This window comes from Synchiropus splendidus, chromosome 10, assembly GCF_027744825.2.
Source record: "Synchiropus splendidus isolate RoL2022-P1 chromosome 10, RoL_Sspl_1.0, whole genome shotgun sequence".
Taxonomy (NCBI): Eukaryota; Metazoa; Chordata; class Actinopteri; order Syngnathiformes; family Callionymidae; genus Synchiropus; species Synchiropus splendidus.
Genome location: NC_071343.1, coordinates 19,296,056 through 19,318,131, shown reverse-complemented (window position 1 = coordinate 19,318,131; position 22,076 = coordinate 19,296,056). Strand labels below are relative to the sequence as shown.

Genomic DNA, 22,076 nt, shown 5'->3' with positions numbered 1-22,076 from the left:
GCTGCCCCATCAGATGATGGTTTGCATTACTGAACTAACTGACATGAAATTACAAGGAAGCAGCCGAGAACTTTGGGTTAATTTTTCATCCATAAAAAGGCAGGTGACAGGTCCCATGTTGCTTTGTGGTGGTTGACTGATTTTAAAAACACAATAAATGGCACATTGTTTAGTTTGATATTACAAATTGACTCATGCTACAATGCATTAAAAAACACACATGAGACATGCTCTACTATACTGCGCTACCACCAAGTCACGTGACTAGGAGCTCAGGTGAGCAGTGGCAGCCCTGCGTGCCATACTGTTGTCTGAATTGCGCCTCTGCTGGTCATTTTGAACAGGGGACATGATAAAACCCTCGGGTGTTGACACGCTATTCAAGTGTTGGTTTTTGTAGCTGTCGTATGATGTCTCTTTCCGAACTGAAATGTTCAGAAGCTCCTATTTTGAGAACAAACAAAGAAGAACGACCTCACATCCATATGACTCCTCAAACAAGGAGTACCGTAATGTTGAAGAACTCACGAACCGCCTGAAGTTTATACTGAGTCTAAACTCAGTCTCAGTCATACTGAGCTTGTTCTTTTTTAAGAACTTTTTTTTTTTTTAAAAAGTGCAAAATTGCTGAATTCCCGATGAACTCACTACCGTGGTCCATGTTTTGGATGGTTTACAGTGAAGATGCGATGAGCGCAGGTCTGTGCGTGACTGTTTCATCCGATGATACATTTCCATCCCTTCATGCCGTCACAGCTGATTGTGTTTGTGTTTGTGTTGGGCCTTTGAGGAAGGAAACTGCTCTGCTTTGGTTTCTTTCTTACACACTCCGCATAAACATTTCAAATTTTGATCTGCTGTTGTTTATCGTTGCTCATTTCCACGTCACACAATCGCAGCCAGCGCGTTACTTTCAGGATGTCTGAGCGTCCGCGCGGGCAGGAAGTTATTTATGGAGTGTGTGTACACAGGAAGATGAAGTGTGATAGGTTTGGTGTGTGTTCACATTGTTTATTGGTCCACTGACAGAATGTCGCGGGGGGGATGCTGCACACGCGAGACGGTCTTGGAAAGAGCAGAGGCTGGGCCAGACTGCTGACTCGTGGGCACGTGTGCCTCATCAGACGTGTTTCACACGCACACGCCTGTGCTCCTGGCATCAGCTGCCACTTTTCAACCACTGCTTCACACTGACCTCAGGGAGGCCAGCTGCGCACGGAGGTTGCACTCTCATGTGCGGTACAGAGTCAGCGTCAGCACCTGTCAGAGCAGGAATTCGGCATGATTGAAAAAAGCTGGGATCAGAACCTGTGGCAAATTCAGACCTACTGTTTCTGGCCGATGGTGCTGAAGCCCAGGGGTCGCCGCAGGTTTCCATGGTAGCCAAAGGAGTTTCAGACAGACTTTTTATTCTGGCGCCGTTACAAATGAATGCAACAATCACGCATCATAAATGACAAAATTGAACTCTCATACTTTGCAAGAGGAGTATGAGGTGAAGCTGATCTATATCATGCCAGCTGAACCCAGACGCGGGTCGGTTCAGCGACTTTGACTGGCCAGTTAAACCTCATGAAAGCTCAAGGCTCAGCAGGTACTTTTAACATGAGACTCAGTCTCCTGTAAATGTTCCAGTTGCTAACAATATCCCCAAACCCTTTTCCAGACTGGAACTAGAGCTCTCCTAGATAATGTTTTCACATAGGACATAGGTAAAAATAAAATAATTAAATAATAAATAATTAAAATAATAATAAAATAGTTTTCAAGGGGGTTTATTCTGTGATAAGATGTATAAATGTGTTGCGGTGAAAAATAATAAATGAATAAACTCTAGATCTTTATTGTCATTGTGTGTGTGGTTATCTTGTCAAGCATCAGTGATACACAGCAATGTGCAGCATTTATTTTGAAAAAAAACCCCATCAATCGTGAATCTTATTCCTAACAGGATGAATCATGAATCACCAGTTCATTTCTCATAAAAATAAGGACATCAGCCAAATCTCAGAATGAATATATAGACTTATCATGAGATTGATTTCAACAATTTTTGATGCTGTTAGTTGGTAAAAAATAGAGGGGGGAATACAAAGTAACATTAATAAATGGAAGATTCATTCTCCCGCTGACATGATGGGTGAATGAAGGGAGGACGTTTGAAACGTTTATGAGAGAGAGGACGAGGTTTTTACAGGCTAAAATATATGAAAATCATAAAGTGAATATATGTTCTGGAACGTAGCCACAATGATGCCTGGGAAATATTGGAACAATAAATCTTTTTTCTTGAAACTGTGGAGTCAAATGTGAGGCATCTGGTCTTCCAGGGTCGACCTCTCCCTGCAACGCTGTAAAAACTAAGATATGCGGAGACTCAATGCGACTTGCTACGCAGGGTTTTTGGGGTATTTACTCGGAGTGTTGCAACAGCAATATGGCCTTTATCATAGTTCGATTCCAGGATAGTTTTGGTTGATATAGAGCAACACGTTTTGATACGATTCACTGACTTGAATTAGATTCACTAGCTCTGAAGGCAAAAGTTTTAACCAGTGTAACAGCACATAATGGCCTGGATGCTTGACTGGTTCGGGTGAAGTTTAGTAGATTCCTGTTGTTTTTCTTGTGAGGGAATCAAATATTGATTAATCCCAGACACAAACATGTCATCAATTATCTGCAAATGCATTGACATTTTATGTAAAAAGAACCCTTCTACTACAAGAAAATAAGTCAATAAATAATACATTTTCATTCACACCCTAATATTTCTCCAGTGAAAAACGAAACCTGAAGTTCAGGCAAAACATCAGGTTTAGAAAAACATCTTTGTATGACGTCTGAAATTTAGTGTATCAATACACTTACTTGATTTTATTTTAAAACAATATGAGATCCATATATACATATATATATACTTAGTTGGATCATAGGGGTATTGCTCTACTACATCAGACTTGGGTACAGTGTGGCCCCAGATGTGGCTCTCCTCCTGTATTTATGTGGCCCCCTTGAAGTCAGAGTGAAATAGTGTAACTGACCATCCAGAAATGTTTTAATTCATGAGTCAGCAGTATTTTATTCTAAATAGCACTTATGAGGGATATAGGACTTCCTTTTTTCCTCCTTTTCCCCTTTTGTTTTCATTGCCATTTCATGCATGTTATAATTATGTTGCATATAATTGATTGCCCATCAAAATGGATTAAAAACAAGCTTATTTTGTAATAATCTTTCCTGTTTTTCCACATATTATTAGTTATTTGCTACTTTAAATTAAAATCTTGTTGTCACTGATTTACAATAAAACAATACATATCGTCTCATCTCAGAACATGTGTTCACACTTTTTGAAATTTATATTTGCAACATTTGATATTTTTTATCATTAACATATTCGCTTTCTTTGTCTTGTGTTCGCTACAGTTTTTTTCTCCCCTATTTCACTTCATAATATCTTCTGTCTTTTGGTTTGATGGAGCCTCACAACAATAATTCACAAATTTTGTTTCCGTGTAAAGAATTGCACTTGTTTGTTGTGCTAACTCACAAGTGTATTAAATGTGTTTCAAATGTTTGCAACGTAAATGAAAACAAACTACAAGTCAAGCTAACTGTTAGTTTAGCCGACTTAATTATGGAGGCCAACTTGTGACAGGAAACTAAGTAAAGTCAGTTCAAGGAATTAACTCAGATGAGCAAACTGCTAGTTTTAGTTTTTACTGTGAAGGCAGTGGGTGTGGCTTGGAAGCCCAAACGTCCAAGAGACAGAATGAAAACCATTGTCATTGTAAAATATCCCCATTTACTACTCAACTTTTGAGTCAAAGTGTGAGCGAAAGAAGGCCTTGGGGTCCCGTCTTGTATTGGAGATGACTACTGAAGGAACTTTATTCAAGGTTATGAAGAAAGGTGTTGTCTTAAGTAGCACATAATCCAGCGTCAAAGCTTTTAGGTTTTTAACTCACAGCGAGTGAGCACTCAGACTCTTCCAGGTGATGCTCTATTGCATGACCCAACGCTCATTGGGCTCACATCCCTTATTCATGGCTCGACCCAGCATCCCCAGCTCCTCTCCCCGTGTCCCGGGTCCTAATTCAAACCACGTTGCGGAGCGACGGCTGCATAGCTAAGGATGTGGCTGAGGCGAATAAAAGAATCATAACAGGAGGATCAAAGCGCTGGTGCAAATCTATTCCTTCTGGACACGACGGCTTTTGCATGAAACGCAGAAAGGCAAGAGTCGAGACAGACACAGCAGTGCTGGATGTTAAAGCGGGGATGAAAGAAAAGAGAGTGGAGAGGGTCATCACCAGGTTTGATTGATGCCCGGCCCTTCAGGAGGAAGGTCGGAGGAAAATCTGCTCTCAGCTCGTACCGACCCGTCTGATCAAAACACTGGGCTGGATGGAACTGCGCAATTGCAGAGACCTCTGTTTCTTCATTTCCAGACGTCGCTCAAGTCAAGCTTTTGATTTTTTTGGAAGAAAGTGGAGAGTCAGACCTTGAAGAGGCGCTCTTGGTTATTGATGACCAGTGGACTCAATTGTACCATGATACAGGACCTGAACGTGCTGAAATAAACTGCTGTTTCAAGGCAAAGTCTCACAGTGCTCACACTCCAAAATGCTCCGCTGAGGGAAAAGTTCAAGGAGCAGCTGATGATGTCATCGCCAAATTATCCAGATCAGAAAGTTGGTTCGCAGTCTCATACACATCCCATTTTGATGGATAGAATCATCTATGCGACTCATATTTCCTCCTGAGGAAAACATTTCTGGATGGTCAGTTATACTATTTCACTCTGACCTGATGAGGGCCACATAAATACAGGAGGAGAGCCACATCTGGGGCCACACTTTACCCAGGTCTGACGTCGTAGAGCTGAGGTGGGCAATTGTATTTCCTCAGGGGCCAGGTTATATATTGTGACCGTTACGAGGGGCCGTCAATCCCAAAGAAAGGAGGGCAAGAGAAGATCGAAAATTATGAAATTACACTTTAAAAATGCACAGAAACTGTTGGTTTGTTGTGTTTTATTTAGTTTAATGTGTCTCTCAATGTGTCTCATACACTTCGAAATATACTTTCAATTGTGATGTCTTTTAAGGGACAATAAATACTCCTAAAATAGTCAACGGAAAAGACGAACAATTAAGAAAAATAATCAAACGAAAAAGTTATGTTTCAGTTGCATCATAATGAACTAAAACAATGCACAAGACAAGAATGTCAGCGACAACAACAATGTCAGTTTTATAGTTTTACTCGGACTCCAGGAGGGCCACGTAAATACAGTCAATGGTGGGCAGCTGAGCTCATTTTGCAATAGTACTAGTTGTGTGTTCTTCCATTTTCCCTGTACAGCGTCACTTTGTAGGCAGGCCAACAGACCAATGTTTTCTTGTGGCCTGAAAATGGTGACGTAGGCTCAGAAGGGGCAGCCGCTGTGCCTGAAGAATCTGAAGTGAACGATATGAAGCACACAGTAATGGCTGCAAATCTTCCGGCGTGTCCTTCACCATGAGCCAAACGTCTCTCCCAGAACAATCCGAGGGTTGACAGTCCAGCATTGATACAGGGGTCTTTAATTATCCTGTGTGCGTGTGTTAAGTCTGAGCCCACCACCCAGTATTTATTATTCCAGTAATAAGGCTGAAACGCCAGAATAGCCGCGGGGTGAAGCGACTTTCGGCCCCTAATGTCCGATTTCTTCTGAAGCACTGTATTCACACACAACATGTTTAAAACATTATTCCAATAATTCTCCTGCCTGTGTCATTTTATCCCTGATTTAAAAGACCACATTTGGGAAATCCACAACACATTTGAGCCTGAAAGATAAAAGAAGACAGGAAATTATACACAGAAGAGGGAGAAAAATCCAAAGCAAGATCGCAGCTCCAATGTGGAAATGTCACTTCCACTTCAAAGACTGTCAAGATTAGGGAAAAAAGCGACTCCTAATGTGACTAGCGTTCACCACACACCCTCTCGGAGCTCTCACGGGGAAAGGAAAATGAGTACGAGTCCAAAGAGCGTACACATCACAAGTGGGAGTTACATGTTCCAGATCGCTCTTGTTTGGATTCTGAGCTTTTAGTGCGGCTACACTTCCCAGGCAGTCCGTGGGGATCCGCAGGTTTTGGGGGGTAAATGTTGTTGTGTGTGAAGGCACCTCCACAGAGTCTCACCAAAACAAAGACTGTTCTGTGTGACAGTTCAGCAGAAGCTTCCCAGTCTCCACATTGGCCTTTGTAATGACCACAAAAGAACACAACAGCCCACGACTCGTCCGCACCAGCAAACAGTGACGTCAGGGGATGAGGCTCGACCCCCTCCGGGAGGACCACCGGGGGGCTTTTGTGGTGACGTTTGATTTGGGCAAACAAGGAGGGCAAGAGCGTGAGGGACATAGTCCAAACCATCATAGTGTGAAACTTCCCGCTGGTGCAGAGGAACCTCACAGCAAATTAGATCTGGGCTAAATTGACTGAGTCAGTGTAAATGTTGGCAGTTCATTCAGCCCTGTGTTTCAACCTGAGTCACACGGCTGCTTTTCAATGGAGCCAGAGTCATTACTGTGTGTCTGACACCAGGGAGACCTTCTTTTTCAAACACATGTGGAGACGTTGGCGCCCACTAGAGGGCTCCGAGGTGCTAAAAATGGACGTGGAGAACCCATCATGAGGTAAATGAATCTTACAAATCAGATTAGGTTTTTGCTGGTGGACAGGAAGTGGCTCTGGCTTATAAATTTGGTCATCATACACTTGCTTCTTAAGACCAGTTTGGATCGGTACTAGGCACCTATTATTGTTTGTCGAGGATTGAGGCACGTGGTGAAAAAGAAAAATCATGGGTTCTGCTAACTGAGTTCACAGACAGTAAGTGAATGTGATGTTTTACGCCAGTGACACATTCCTCTAAAGTTGGCCCAAAATGGCTGTGGTGTTTATTCTTCAAGCTTTCTCAAGAAAAAGTCCATGTGAAACCCATGATGTACTGTACACAGAGATGAGCAACAGTCTTGCTCATGGTTGGGCGAGTAACTTCTGGAATGCTGACAAATGCACTCATTGGAATTTTGCTATGTACAATATCAGTAATATTTCAAATGCTGAAAAGGCCATCGGCTTATGGGGATGAAACCAAACATACGATTTTAGCGTTAGTTTGTGGTTCCTTTTATGACAAATGTTAGAATGTGTACACATAACCGAGGATGGTTTGGACTTGCCGGTCAAATTAGCTTTTTGACTCGAGCGTTGAGAGAAAGATGCTGAGGCTGAGAATTTAAAGCAGTCAGTGAACCGAAGAACAATGGATCAATACTGCTTTGTACCTGTTGTATTTATAAAGTCACCTGCTGATAACTGAGAGGGACCACCCTTTGTGAACTGTATTTTTATATTACTTTGTCTTAGCAAGGTCTTAGATTGGAAGTTTTTGGCTTTTTTTTTCCTCATCCACTGTAGCCCCAGTGGCCTAATGGATAAGGCACTGGCCTCCTAAGCCAGGGATTGTGGGTTCGACTCCCATCTGGGGTGTGTGAGCGATTAAATGCAGCAGTTGTGCCCATCGTGCAAACCCCAACCCCTTTGTTCTGATAAATTGATGAGGTAACAAGACACAGCATCATGAAGTTGATGAAACTGTGTCCCAATTTTCACAGACCTCTACATGTCGCTCTTACTGAGATTTCATGGAATTACGGTGCTCAGTTTTTGAACGTCTCGCACTGCGAACAAAAATTGAGAGATTTTTTTGCTTCTGATTTCGAACGAAAATCCAACCCCCGAAAAAGCCGCAAAAAACATAACGTGCGGGCCGAGCAGCTGACCCATGACGCGCTTTGTTATTGTGTATAACGCAGCCTCTGTATGCAGACGTGTCCTGTTAGCTACATTTACTGACTGTTTTTTCTTCATATTGAGGTGTAAAACCTTTCCTGTCTCCGCACTGGACCGTGGTAGAGTGTCACAGGGGAGGTGCTCGCTCTCCACACCTCCGAGGCTGGAGCTCACTCCAGGGTTTGATGTCCTGTTGTGGGCTGGAGCTGGGACAGGGATGAGGCGAGTCTGGGACAGAGCGTTACTTGGTTTATGACTTTGTCACAGCCAAACTGCACAGAAGCGCACATTCAGAGCTGGACACGCACCGGGCACCTCTTCACTTCTGGAGAGACGTCGCTCAGCAACCAGTGCCATCTGTTGGCCTCTGAAATTTAGGACAGTGTTTCATGAAACCTCATCTACCCATCACTAGTATTTTGGTGCCAACCTTTTGGTAGGTATTTGGTGGTTTTCCAGAACCCTGCTTGTCAGTCCGTGCATTCAGGATTGTTCAACCTGACTCCGACAACGCTTAGCTCATTCTTGTTACACCAAGAAACCAGACAAAGCGCTGATCTCCTCTACATATTGTACTGACTTCAGAAACGTGTAAGTCTGCTGAAGACAGCATTGTTTGTCCTCTGTCCCTCACAAGTGGACCTTTATGTTGTGTGAAGAATCATGACTATGTCCTGTGCCAGCAGCCAAGTGACCTAATGTAGAGACGCTGCCCTCCAGAGAGAGCTATAGCACAAGTGTGGTGGGCTCATTGCTCAGTGAGGATTGATGTACATGGAGGAGAATCTGGTCTTAGTGGCTCACTGGCCTCCTTCTGTTCTAGATATTAAACAATGATGTCATCAATGGTAAATGACGCCAGACAGTAGGAAACAATTTGTCCGTTAAGGATGTAGGAAATGAGATCAGACACTTTGTTCAGGTTGACACCATGAGTGAGTCACTTTTTTCAAACTGATGAGATGACTGCCAAAACCCTATGCATCTTTAAAGCATAAACATATATTTGCAATGCGTTCACTTAGAGAGAATTCAAGTTCACCACATGGGGTAAGTTTGAAAAGCACAAATTTCGTTGCTTAATTTGAAGTGTAATTTTTTGTCTTGCACTCGAGCAGAAGCCCCAGTGGCCTAATGGACAAGGCACTGGCCTCCTAAGCCAGGGATTGTGGGTTCGACTCCCATCTGGGGTGTCTGGAATTTTAATAGTGCAGATGTGGCCCAGGCACGCATCCTGACTCTTTGGGTGGTGATGCATCGTTGAGGTGTCATGAAACAGTGTCCAGATTATCAGAGGCCACCAGATGGCACTGTATAATGGATCTAACTGACTTCAATGAAACCTTGCATCGTTTCTAAATCGAGAGCGCCTCTGAAAATTAACTCACTCTATCGTCAACCCTGCAATGCTGTTTCTTGATACCTCATATTTGGTTTATTTAGCTCAGCAGCAGCTTGCTGTCACGCTGCAAGTAGAAGCTAAACGACAGCATGTATATCCCAGTGTGATCGTGCCCTAAATCACAAGCTTGGAATTGTTGGTTTGAGTCCTTGCTCTGGAGCAAAAGCACTCACTATTGTGGTGGGGAAATTGCTGAACAGCTATTCCCTGAGCACATGAGAGCATACGTCAATGCCCCAGTGGCCTAATGGATAAGGCACTGGCCTCCTAAGCCAGGGATTGTGGGTTCGAGTCCCATCTGGGGTGTGCTGCTTTTGTGAGGAGTGTCCTTCACCGTAGGTCAGATGATGTCCTATCCATGGGACCTGTGGCACTACTGTTTCTTCAGAAAGATAATTTCTCGTGAGGGAAGTCCTGTATCGCTCAATAGTGACAGTGCTATCGATCAAGGCTTGCTAAACGCACATCTGTATAAAAGACATTTCCGTTCAAAGAAGCTGTTTTCCGACTCAGCACACCTTGATGTTACTCTTTAGCCTGTCGTAAAAACATCCTCCCTGTGGTGGAATCACTGACCACCTGTATGAAGGCTCAGCCCGTCGCCCCAGTGGGCCAAAGGATAAGGCACTTTGAGTTCCATCCAAGAGTGGTACAGGTAGGTACATGAAATCCAGCCCTAGCGGATAAGTCAATGAACTCTGAAACCACGGATTATGAGCCTCGGTCCCACTCAGGTCTGCTGTGAAGTAGCAGGGAAATAGATGCTTGCTAGACCACAATCCATCAGTCAGAAGGTAAATACTTTGATGTCAGCCTTCTGTTTTAGCTGTTTAACAATGATGTCACCAACGTTACAGACCTGACAGTAGGAAACAAGTTTGACTGTAATGTTCCAATTCTGAATGAGACTCATCATAATGACCTCAGCGAGGGCCGCAGCAGTACTTGGGTGGCCAAAAAAAACCCACCGCTGATGTGTAAAACCCAACGCAGTGAACCCCCAATTTGTTCTGAAACTATCAGTTTTTCACATGGCAGCCAAGGACCTCACAGAATGAGCGTATGAAAAAAAAAAACGGAGGAACAGAGTCCAGAGGAAAGTCTGGGTTAAGGTCATCCATGACAGCTGGAGCACAACACGGCCTACAATAATACACAGCGTGTCCCTCCTTTATGTCATCGGCGCACAGCCACGGAGGAGGAAGCGCACGCGCTGCCCTGACATCTCCAGACAGGGAAAAATAAACAGACAGAAGGAAAAAGATGACACATCGGCCTTGGAGAGAGAGAAGCTGATACTCTTTGTCTAATGAAGACCTTCCAGAGCGCGGCCCAGCCAGTGTCGCTGGAGAGTTGACCGTGGAAGCGGTGGCTACACGTCATTAAAATGGGGCCGTAAACACACCAGGCTTAACAGATAATAACAACCACATTTGTCCACTCCAACCTCAGCTTGATATCTCCACCGTTTCAAAGTCTTGACCTTTCAACAACATGAAATGATGAATTCGACCGCTGAAGTGGCAGGAAGACACCAACACCTTCCGTTGTTTTCTCCCCATGAGTGAAGGGAAATCCCATTGATATCGTCATTTCTTGACTTGAGCAAACAGATAAAGCGCAACATGCGCACACAAAGCTCAATTCTGAGTCAGTGATTCACACTTAGGAACCAAAAGCAGCCTGTCTGACGGTCACAGAAACCAAACTTCAAGGTCACATTTGCACTTTCGATCACCTTCCCCCTCTCAACTGTGTATCTTATAAAGATGCTGGAATGACTGGAAATTCCAATCATCATCTTCTCCCACAAAATAATGCAGGTATGGAAAGTAAGGAGGCGGAAATCGAGAAAGCTGCCAGGCCTCAAGTGTCACACTGAGTTAACGGGAGAGAGCAGGACACTGATGGCATCTGCCAAAGTCGTTGAGTGGAGTGAACCCCTGACCAAAACACACCGCTCTAAATTCAACCGCTCCGCATCAAACCTGACCACCATTGTGAGGTCTTTACACACGGAAGTCGGACATGAGGCATGATGGTTTCCTCCACATCATAATAATAACTATGATCATAGCAAATAACCTTCCCACAAACTCATCTGCTGCTCAGCTCCTCCACTGAGCGCTGACTTTCTTTGTCCTTTTAAATAGGAAAGTCTTTGATGCGCAGCTTTTCTTCACTCTCAGGTCATGTGACAAATAGCTGACATCATCCTAAAACATTTTATTACCTTCGTCCCAAAACTGATCAGTCAGTCACTGAGTTTTTTCGTGTTTATTTGTAACGCATTTTCACTAAATGCTCCTCCTCTGCTCCACATCGAGAGGAACCAGCTGAGGTGGCTCGGGCATCTGATCCGGATGCCCCCTGGACGCCTCCCTGTGGAGGTGTTCCGGGCATGTCCTACCAGGAGGAGACCCCGGGGAAGACCCAGGACTCGCTGGAGAGATTATGTCTCCGGTCTGGCCTGGGAACGCCTCGGGATCCCCCAGAAAGAGCTGGAGGAGGTTTGTGCGGACCGGGAAGTTTGGGCTTCCCTGCTCCGAATGCTGCCTCCGCGACCCCACCCCGGATAAGCGGCAGAAGAAGGTGAAGGCTCCTCCTCTGTGTTCTTTGGTGTGTGAGGTAAACTGCTGCAAATAAGACATGAAAGATGCGTGTACATATTTGCAATGCGTTCGGTTAGAGAGAATTCAGGTTCATCTCATGGAGGATGTTTGAAAAACAATTTCTTGCCTTTGAAGAGTCATATTGTAAAGTGTTGAGCACATGACCTAGTCTACCGTGCCACAGCCCCAGTGGCCTAATGGATAAGGCACTGGCCTCCTAAGCCAGGGATTGTGGGTTCGACTCCCATCTGGGGTGACTGTCTTTTAAGTAGTAGGTGTCCCACTGTTGAGGTTTCATGACACCGTGTCCTGATTTTCATCGGCCACCAGATGGCACTGTCTGCTGTGTAATGTCTGGATTTGAACAACTAATTCAAAAAACACTTCTCATCTCTCTAAACCTTGCGCGCCATCACCTCATCTAACGTCAAAACAGGTTATTGCATTCATCCCATACATGATCTATCAGTTGCTTAGTGTTTATTTGTGTTTTCTCTTTAGTAAATGATAAAAAAACGTCCTCATCTGTGTCCATTTGTGAGAGGTAAACAGCTGTAAATAAGACGCTGGTTGTCTAAAAATGACAACATGATGGTAACCTAAGTTCTCAGGACTGTTCCACAGGGAACCAGCACCAGGATCAGGGGGCCAACAAGACTGCAGGAGTCGCACACGCTAACAACATCATTACATCACACTAGTTATTGGGAATAATGTCACCTACTTTACATGCAAATATGAAGGAGGAATCATTTCAATAACCAGAAAGAGGAGGCTATTGCTCAGCACCGGTGACGTAGCTTGGCCCATGAACCATGTCTTGAGATATGGAGGCTACATAAGGGGCCCTAACAGAGTAACCCAGGTTTTCATGTCCAAGCGCAGAAGGATTAGTGTGTCCTTGTGACACCTTCGCTCATCATGTAGTAAATTAAAACTATGAATAGAAATGCTTTTGGAGTTGAGTATACATAAAGAAGGAAATATGTCTTTATATTCTGAAACATATTTAAATAAAAAAAAAAACAGTGTTGCCCGCCACCTTGTTTCAAAGTGTGGAGAAATTAAATAAAGATGGAAAAAAAAAAGACAAGATACAATTCAAAGGTTGGCATGGGGTGTTGTGCACCTTTTTTTCCTTATTTACTGTGTTATTTACTGTGTTCAATCAATTTCACCAAACCCTCTATTTTTGCCATTTTTATTTGCGGAGTAAAACAGAGCCACACGCTGACACTGTGCCATGGTTCTGCAGTTAAATTATTTTCCATTACATGGGTCATCTTCTCATCATGGTCGCTTCATCCTATGGTTTCATGAGGCTTCTGTTTCTGGTCATCTGTATTTATTATTCCAGTTTAGCTGATAAATTAGCTTCACCATTAAATAAAAGGGTCATGACAGTGGCTTCATGGATGATTCCAAACACACCACAAGAGTCAGATGTTTCATAAGATACTGAACATTTATTGCGATAAGAAACGTGACTTTATGCGAGAAGATGAAGATAAAGTCTCTGCAGCAGGTTTAATGATTCCCATATTCACCATCATATTTGAAGAGTACATCACAGATATGAGTTCAAGCCCTGCAAAATAGAAACCTCCCCACTTTAACGCTGTCAGTCATGGCAGGCATATTCTCAAGCTAGTTACGTAAGATCTTAGGGAAAGGAGGTTTTCAAATCGAATTGTCTCTGCATCTCTGCTGCAAACATTAGTGAGTCAGAGTCTGGTCTTTGACTCATGCGTCACCCAGGATGTGGAATTTGTCGGGTTGATCAGGTATCAGGTAGACGGGTCATCGTGTCTGTCTTTGACATTTCCCTCCGACGTTTAAATTCCTCCTGCGTGGCTGGTCCGCCACCGCTTCAGGCCCGACTGGGCCCCCTGAGACCCGTTTGGAAGAGGAATTATTTTTCACTGCGACTCCCGCGTCCCCCTCGGAGAGTCCCGGCTGTAAGGCCGCACTTCCTCCTGCCAGTGAGGGGGCAGTATTTAGGTCAGACCCCCAGAAGGAGCAGGTCAGACTCCAGCTCTCTCGTAGGTAGCGGCTCGTATTTTATCTTAAATAGACTTGTCTGACCTTTTTTGGAGGAGAACATCTGATACGTCCTCCCTGCATCCCACACTAAATGCTGTCAATCTTCATTTCACCAGGACACGCTCGTGGAAATAACAACTTATTATTAAACTTTGTAAATTTGTTGGCCTGGCGCTCTGAATGGGAACCCTGTACTCAACTTGATTTAAAATGACTCAAACATCATTTTTTCGTCTTCTTGTGGTTTCCTCCGAGAACCGCTCTCAACTCCGGTTCTGGCCGCGATCACTGCTGCCAAATTGTCTAGCGACTGATGTGGAGCCAGTAATATCCTCGGGTCCAGCGGAATTCTTCAGGGCGACATTTATGACCGTGGCTTTGTTAATGCACTGATTCATCAGGAGGTCGCGGGCGGCTCCAATTATTCAGGTGACTCAGCAGGAAATCCTCTGACAGTTTGCTCAGATCCAAAACCTTTAAACAGAAAGCCACAAAATATTCTGGCAGGGAATTTGATTCTTACAATCCTGACGCGCCTGACAGCGATTCATGACCCATTATTCATCAATACACGTTGCAACATAAGAGAAAAAGAGTTTTACCTCCGGTGAAATCCATGCCTCTTTTTTACAATGTTGTCCCTTAGCACAAAGAAGTTCATTCAAGTATACTGAGTATCTTGAGTAGCTCACTGAAATATACTTTATATACACATTGAATTACGTCATGATTGTGTTATATATGTTGTTACGTACGCCTGTTGGCGATGTACAAGTAGGAATATTATGCCCAACTATGTATGTATACATAACTTTGGGTGGTGTGCATGGTTATATACCATACCAAGTACAATGGCAGTACAGACTACGTCTTGCATACTTGCTGAATACTACAAAGTGTACTTTAGTCTGAAAAACTTTAAAATTATTATATCTTCTGGTAGACTACTAGAATATCATCCAAAGTATAATAAAAATAACTTGCGATACTTTTTGCTAAGTGGTGCCTCACTACTGTTTCTCTCCATAGTATATATATATATATATATATATATACCTTGCTGCTAAACTGTGTATTTATTGTACGAGTTCATGTTTGCAAACTACTAGCAAAAATATTCTCTTTCCAGCAAACGGAGAATATGATAGTATGTTATCCACCTTGAAAACTGACACTGAGTCTTGGTATCGGGAAAGTATCATTCCCACTACACAACCCAAAACACTGAGACACTATGGGAGAAGAGTAGCTTAAATTTGACTTATATCGTGTTTCAAAAATATCACAACACAGGAGGAAAGAAGAAACAAGGTAAACACACCATGACTGTATATGCTTTAAATATGTTGTGTTCTATCATTTCATTTGAAGCATGTAAACAGGATATAGAGGAACTTTTTTTTTAAAGTTTTGATTGGGATGTTTTTGCCCATATCCATTACTTATTACTGTGTGGGATACAGCATACTTTTAGAATGACTATTACTCATTTCAAAAACTGAATTTAACGCTTCGATTTGACTGTTAATAGCGATGAGCGAAGAATGAATGAAACAGTTGCCTTTCGTCGCTGTGGGAGAGAGGATGTGTTGGCTCGCAATGTTGACAACATTCTGGAAAAGACTGCCCCACTCGGCCCCCTTTAAACATGACACTGAAAAACACCTCTGTGAAACTGAGATGCTGATTTGGGGGATGCTGCGAATATGACTCTCTCCTGACAGCTCCTTGCTGGATAGCTCGAAAGACTTGGTTATTACATCATCAGACCGCATCTAGTTATAGTCGCTGTTTGTATTTTTGGCTTCAGAGGAGAAGCTTCGGCGCTTTCCTCTGTAAAGACCGTCTCTCAAGGGTCCCATACGCTTGTTTAAACAGATCTATTTTTAATGTTTATTTTCCTCAAGAGAACCTTTGGCACTAAACAAAACTCTGAGCAGTTAGCAGTTACATTTGGCTGGGATTCTCGGCGGATGTGAGCCAGTACAGTCCATTAGATTCTCTCGGGGTGGTGAGTCGTCGACGTTGTTGGGTAAACTGGTGATAGATGAGCTAGGCATCAAGGTGACAACTACAAACTACAGAGGTAAGGAAGAACATAGAGGAGGAGGAGACTTTCTCACTCACGTTACTCAGACCTGTCTATTCTGTGGTTTCCTGAGTTAAGACAGTAATATATTCCGCTGTAGATCAGTCACATGTGTCTTACAGGTGTAAACCTGCCCTTCTCTTTGCTTTCTGTCTCTGTATTAGTTTGTCTTACCCCTCACCCCTCCACTATCACACACCACCACCACCTTCTTCCACCAAATGCCAAAACACAAGGAATCATTGATGCTCATTTTTCTCTCATGAATGCTTTTTTCCAGCTCCTGGGAATCTAATTTCCTGTTTCTGCTCCTGTCAACTGATTGGTGTTTATGTTTAGCAATCTGTTTCTTATAAAACCTCAGTTTTCCGGTCTTTATTCCCTCTCTCATCCGCCCCGGCGTTTTGAGTCAGTGTTGTTCGCTATTGTCTGCGTGAGCCGTTCCAAGATTAGGCCAATCCAAGGATGAAGTGGGATTTGGGTTGTTGGCAGAAGTTGAAGCACTTTGAAAACGGCAACACCTACAGTTTAAGCCTTTCGATCCCATCCACACGCTCATGTTGCTGGAGTTCTGTGTGCGAGTGTGTGTGTTTATGCCACGTGTGAGCGTTAGCATTGATTACTCCGGCTTCAGGAAATGAGTTTGTCTCGCTGTCATTTCAGGTTACTGATGGGAATGATAGCCATTAGAGCTGTTGTTGAGAGGGGACTTTTTATATCCTTAAATGGAGTCCTGATCGAGCAACTTAAACTCCGAACCAGACACTTTGGTCTGTCACAAAGTGATGCTCAAATGTAGGTTTTCACAAAGTAACCTGCGCCTCTGAAGTAGTGAAACAATATTTACCAAGATGATCAGTTCACTAGACTAGTCTCAAAAAGGTCAGGTCACCAAAGTTACAGTACCAAAATACAGGTTTGTTAATAAAACAAAAAAACAAAATCTTACAATGGTCCAAGTGCTGATCCTTGAGGGACGCCAGTCACAAGAAAATACAACAAATCATCAGCTTTGACTCTAAACTGAAATCTGTACATAGTCATAGGGACATAACTTGTGTGATGTATTATCGATCCTATATTATATTACTTACCTGCCACTCAAAAGCGGAACGTTTCAGGCTGAAACTATCACAGGACCCTACTAAGGAACAATGCCAACTAAATGTCCCTTTTTAAAAGCCTTGAGTCACCCAGCGCTGCTGCCAGGAAAGAGCTTGCTGTATCAGATGTGGATAGAAAGTGAGGTATTTGGGGTGACGCCACAGGAAGCCTTGCATGCCAGCCAGGAATGCGCCTCTCCTATCTGCAGGGATTTGAATATTTCCACTGTATCTTTTAATTTCAACACTGTTTTCTTTGGTTTGGCATTTACACTAGTGCAGGCCTGCCTGCTAATGTGTGTCGCCTGATCTGGTGTTGGCTGTGGGGCAGGAAGTAGGGGCGTTCGGAGTGGTGCGTTCGCCCTCCACAACTGTCAACTGGCAAATCTGCCTCTCACGGAAAGCAGACGTTTAATTGTTTTCAGATGCGGAAGCTTTTGGTGTGAGCCGCAATGTGTGACTTTGCTCTGTTTGGTCTTGTAGCCAGACCTTGATTAAAAATGCGTGAGAGTTGCGACAGATCAAGACCAGGTCAAATATCTGTTCCCAACATCACAGAGAGCGTGGAACTCTTGTTGTGTCAGCAAATGCCAAGCATCCGCTGTGATAAGATGCTGGTCAGTCTGGACGCTCAAGTTCACCTGGAGCAGCTTTTTTTGAACACATAGCACTTAGATGATTCAAAAAAACTCTTGTTCTGTGTTCGAGTCAGCGCCTGCACCTACACGACCACTCAGTTCACCAGTTCAGTTCCATGAATAAAACTGAACGTGCTTCAGTGTAGCCAGCCTTCTACCTATTTGCTTCATAAAATTGTTTTCATTCAACAGCCATGCCTTGTTTTCATTTGTGGGATTTCTTGCCTTCTCCAGGGGGCTTCAACCATCATCTGTCTTGTAAAGTTAGATAAAAAAAGAAATGACAGTACAGAAAAAACACCACGTACCACAACCAAAGTGGCTCACACTGCCCTTTGAGAGGGGGACCAATGGACGCAAGTGACACTGACCCTGGCAGTGTTGGAAGGAGCACAAAACCACATTACCATTCTATCTTGCTCTTAAAACTGCACATATTTTTTATTTTCACCCCACGTTACTTCAAGATACAGACAAGAACCGAGTTGTAAATGATCTATAACCTATGTCTATTGTTAATATTATGATTTAAAAACTATTCTTTCTTTTTCACCATCATGTTTCATATTTTATCCTTGCTTGATCCATTCATGTTTGGCTGGCTAAGGGGGTCCCTGAAAAGGCTTTGTTACTATAATTTCCTGTTGCATTCATGAAGTAGTGGGGGTTAGGTATTAGCTCTATGTTTGTTTGTGACAGCATTTCTGAAGCAGACAAATGCAGTTTACTGAAATCTTCAGGCCTATTCGGAGATGGCTAAGTGATCTGACTTTGTTCAGTTTAGTCACAAACTCTGGTTTAAACACACAGAAGCTGGACTTTTAGATTTAACATTTAGATAATAAAGCAACTTTAATGTGACTATGGTGGCAAATTTACTATTGTTTAGAAGTCTTTCCCAATGTCTCCTGTGTGTTATTGAAGCGCCATTACACTACTGCCACCTGCTGTCCCATTCCTCATTGCACTTTGACCATAAGGAAGCCCAAATCTCAGTAGGGCAATAATATGGAGTATAAACATTCACAGTGTGGATTGAATTGAGAGGTATAAAGTACTGTATACCACGTTCCATTGCCTTTCTAGTATATATTAATATATTTAATAAATACCTGTGATACAGTTGAGTTTCAGTTTCATTTTGAAATCACACATTTCAGTCATAATTTCTCTTTTGGGAAAGCATGTATTAACACATTTATTTTATTTCATACGGCAGCTAAGTTTTAATTTCTTAAATTGAAAAGTAACAACTGCAGTGTCAAGTGTTAACAACATCCTTTTCTCCACCCCCCGGCAAGAGGCCAAAATATAAAGTAGGGTAAGTAACCTGTATTTCAAACCACCTAACATCCATCATAACATCGGCAAAGCCTCCCGATTTAGATCTAGATCTAAACTCTAGATCCATCCTAAGAAACAATAATAGAATACTGACTCCGAGGCCAGAAAGAAGCTCCACAGATATGAGTTTTGTGATGGCTGCAATACTGTTCTGAAGCTCTGTCACATGTGACATGGCCTGGAAGTTACCGCTGAGCTGAGACGGGAGCCTCCCTGGTGCCTGGCAGGATCAGTTGGGTTGATATCTGTCAACCACAGAGGACCTGGCTGGATTACCAGATGATCAGCCAGAAGACGCTCCCTGAAGACAATCTTGCTGTTGTCTCAACTGGTGCTCCCCTCCGTGACCTCTGTGCTCTATCCTCCATTCATCCTGGAGCCAGGACTGCGGGTCTGACCTCCTCTCCAGGAGCGTCCAGTGTGTGAAGGTTCTTCATCACAAGGTTCCTATTCACTGCCACCTAAAGCAGCCTCCACTCCATCCACAAGCTTTTGCTGCTTCTACACATTCAAGTTTTGTTACAGACAGAAGGTTGAGGGTCATGAAGCAGGACAACAGGCCGGGAGACAAAGCTTGAACTGAAATAGCAGCTGGTCTTTAGGATGTGTCCATGTCTCAGCTGTGACCTCAGACGCCCTCTTGTGTGGTGAGACCTTCGTCTGCCCGTTGGAGGACTCGTCTTGTTTGTTTATGATCTTTCACGCGTGGATGTTTGGAGATGTGCCCTCCTGTGTGCGTGAGTCCATTCATGCTTCCTGCTCGGCCAAACAGCATCACGCAGGCTGGGGAGGAGATTACAGCCCCTGATTCAAACACAGGACTAACTTAATTTCAGGATATGACCATATGAGGAGTGATGTGTTCAGCACACTTCTGAATGACACGTGTGCGTCTGCAAAAGCACTGACAGGCTTGACAGTCTTCAGGCATGTCTTAAAGGCGCCTTTCAATTACACATGATTCTCGATTGTTTTCTGATGCTAACTCGTACATTAGCATCCAGCTTCAGTGGCATGATGTAAAAAAATGTTGTGAACATTTATGTCTACGTCAAAGTATTCTTCTCAAGCAACACCTGAATTAATGAATAATGAACGTGAAAAAAGAACGAAAACGAGGAGTCAAAATAAATTAATGAAAATAAATAAATTAATAGAAATGTGTTCTTAAAGTGTAACAAAAAGTTTTTTTCTTTCATTAGCTATTTTTCCTGTATTTCTTGATCATAAATATATCTTTATTTTTAATTTCTGCTTTTGATCACACCAGCATACATGCATATACATATCTTGTCTTTTATATATAACAGAAATTGATCAACAAAACAAAATTGATCTCGATACTTGCACAGATGAATGCAACAATGCTACGTATGCAGGACTTTTCAAGTGTGCAAAATAATCCATTCCGAGCTTCCAAAGAGGCGACGCTGCTGCACCGCTCACAAATATTAACTCATGCAATCTGAAAACCATCTGTGGGGTTGTGGCAAAAATGCACCCGGGGTGGAAAACTGTCGTCCGCCTCTGAGCTCCTGTGAATCCCCCAGAAGAAGAGGGGTGGGACCCACAGGGGTGTTTGCTTATGGTCCAGTTAACAACCCTGATGCTTTTACCAGACGCATGAACGACGCAGAAGAAAAGCTTTGTTTTCAGCGAGCGCCTCGTGGTCACTTTTGCAGTCAACACTCCTCCATAAGAACTCTCGCAATAAATAGTGATACGAGTCATGACGCAGCGTTTTCTTTTTCCTTACTTATTTCTGGTGCTGCTTAACCCTACTATTATGGATTCTGTGTGTAATACTAGTACGAATAAGGAATCTCAACTTCTACCATGTTCAGATCTGTCAAACTGCCCCAGGTAGCTGGGACAGACTCCAGCAGTCCCATCAGGAACTGTAGAAAGTGGACGCCGGAATGAAGACATTTCAGGGTGACTCGCTACATACTCGTCCTGGCTTTGTTTATGAGTCTATGTATGTTCCTCCAGGACTCGCCGGTAATCAGCGGAGGTATTTCCGTCTTCATGCACTTAACTGATGCATCCTCTGATGAGGGGTGCGCTGGGGATGAAATCACTCTAATGGTGAAGGTAGGAGTGCGCGAGGATATCTGTCTCCCCATCTGTGGTCGCGGCTAACTTCTGCTCGGAACTTTCGCGTCAATGTGCCGTGACCCTAATGACTCAGTCGCAGCGCCGATCAAAGATCTGTTTGCACTGTGAGAACGGCACGACAGCCAAGACGGATCCCAGAGGCCTCGGAAACCAAGATGTTTATCAGCCTCGCGCACAAACAAACAAGCCGCGCATCACTGAACAGGAACCATGAACAACGTTAATCTCCCGTTTTGGCTCTTCACGCTCCACGTGGGACGCACGGATGGTTAGGAATGGTTGTGTGCTTGTTTGCATGAAGATGTGTGTTTTACAAGATTTACATCCTGGTATTCTGGATTTGTGCGACCGCTTTTGTGGAGCACAGTTTTATGACCTCACTTGAGGGCTTCATAAATTGGGATTTCGGGAAACTTCATCCAGCTCAAGCAGAACTATTTATGGCCTTAGTCAGAATCAGGCAGTGGGACAAGTATTTTGGGGAGCAGGTGCCCAAGACAGAAAAAAGGGCATCCCTCGTGAAAATTATTCATAAAACATTTTGTATTATTATTATTGGGCTCATTCGATCGATTTGGATTGACAAACATTTTAAAGACTTCCCCATTCGTGTGACTGTGCAAGTAAAAACAAGGACAGGATGGAAAATCTGCTTAGAAATCAACGATTGTATTCATGGCACCAAAATGTATTGTCACCCAGTTGTCAGAGGAAGAACACAAGATTGGTTGCTTGCGTCCAGTGAGTAGCGCTTTGATCTTTTTTTTGTTGACAGAGTCCCATTTTTTTTTAACAAGCAAAAAGGGCACCTTTCTCATGCTAGGGCAAAAAATGGGCACCACCTGGTGCATGTGCCAGGGTGACTTGCCAA

General features: G+C 43.4%; 4 non-coding genes across 4 annotated transcripts; all 4 read left to right on the top strand.

The window, feature by feature from the left end:
* The first annotated feature begins 7,480 nt into the window (after positions 1-7,480).
* On the top strand, positions 7,481-7,553 carry trnar-ccu (transfer RNA arginine (anticodon CCU)). The gene has a single exon. It is a non-coding gene; the product is annotated as a tRNA-Arg (tRNA).
* A 1,423-nt stretch (positions 7,554-8,976) lies between these two features.
* On the top strand, positions 8,977-9,049 carry trnar-ccu (transfer RNA arginine (anticodon CCU)). Its single transcript has one exon. It is a non-coding gene; the product is annotated as a tRNA-Arg (tRNA).
* Positions 9,050-9,491: 442 nt separating this feature from the next.
* trnar-ccu (transfer RNA arginine (anticodon CCU)) lies at positions 9,492-9,564 on the top strand. The gene has a single exon. It is a non-coding gene; the product is annotated as a tRNA-Arg (tRNA).
* A 2,489-nt stretch (positions 9,565-12,053) lies between these two features.
* Positions 12,054-12,126, top strand: trnar-ccu (transfer RNA arginine (anticodon CCU)). The gene has a single exon. It is a non-coding gene; the product is annotated as a tRNA-Arg (tRNA).
* Positions 12,127-22,076: the final 9,950 nt, after the last annotated feature.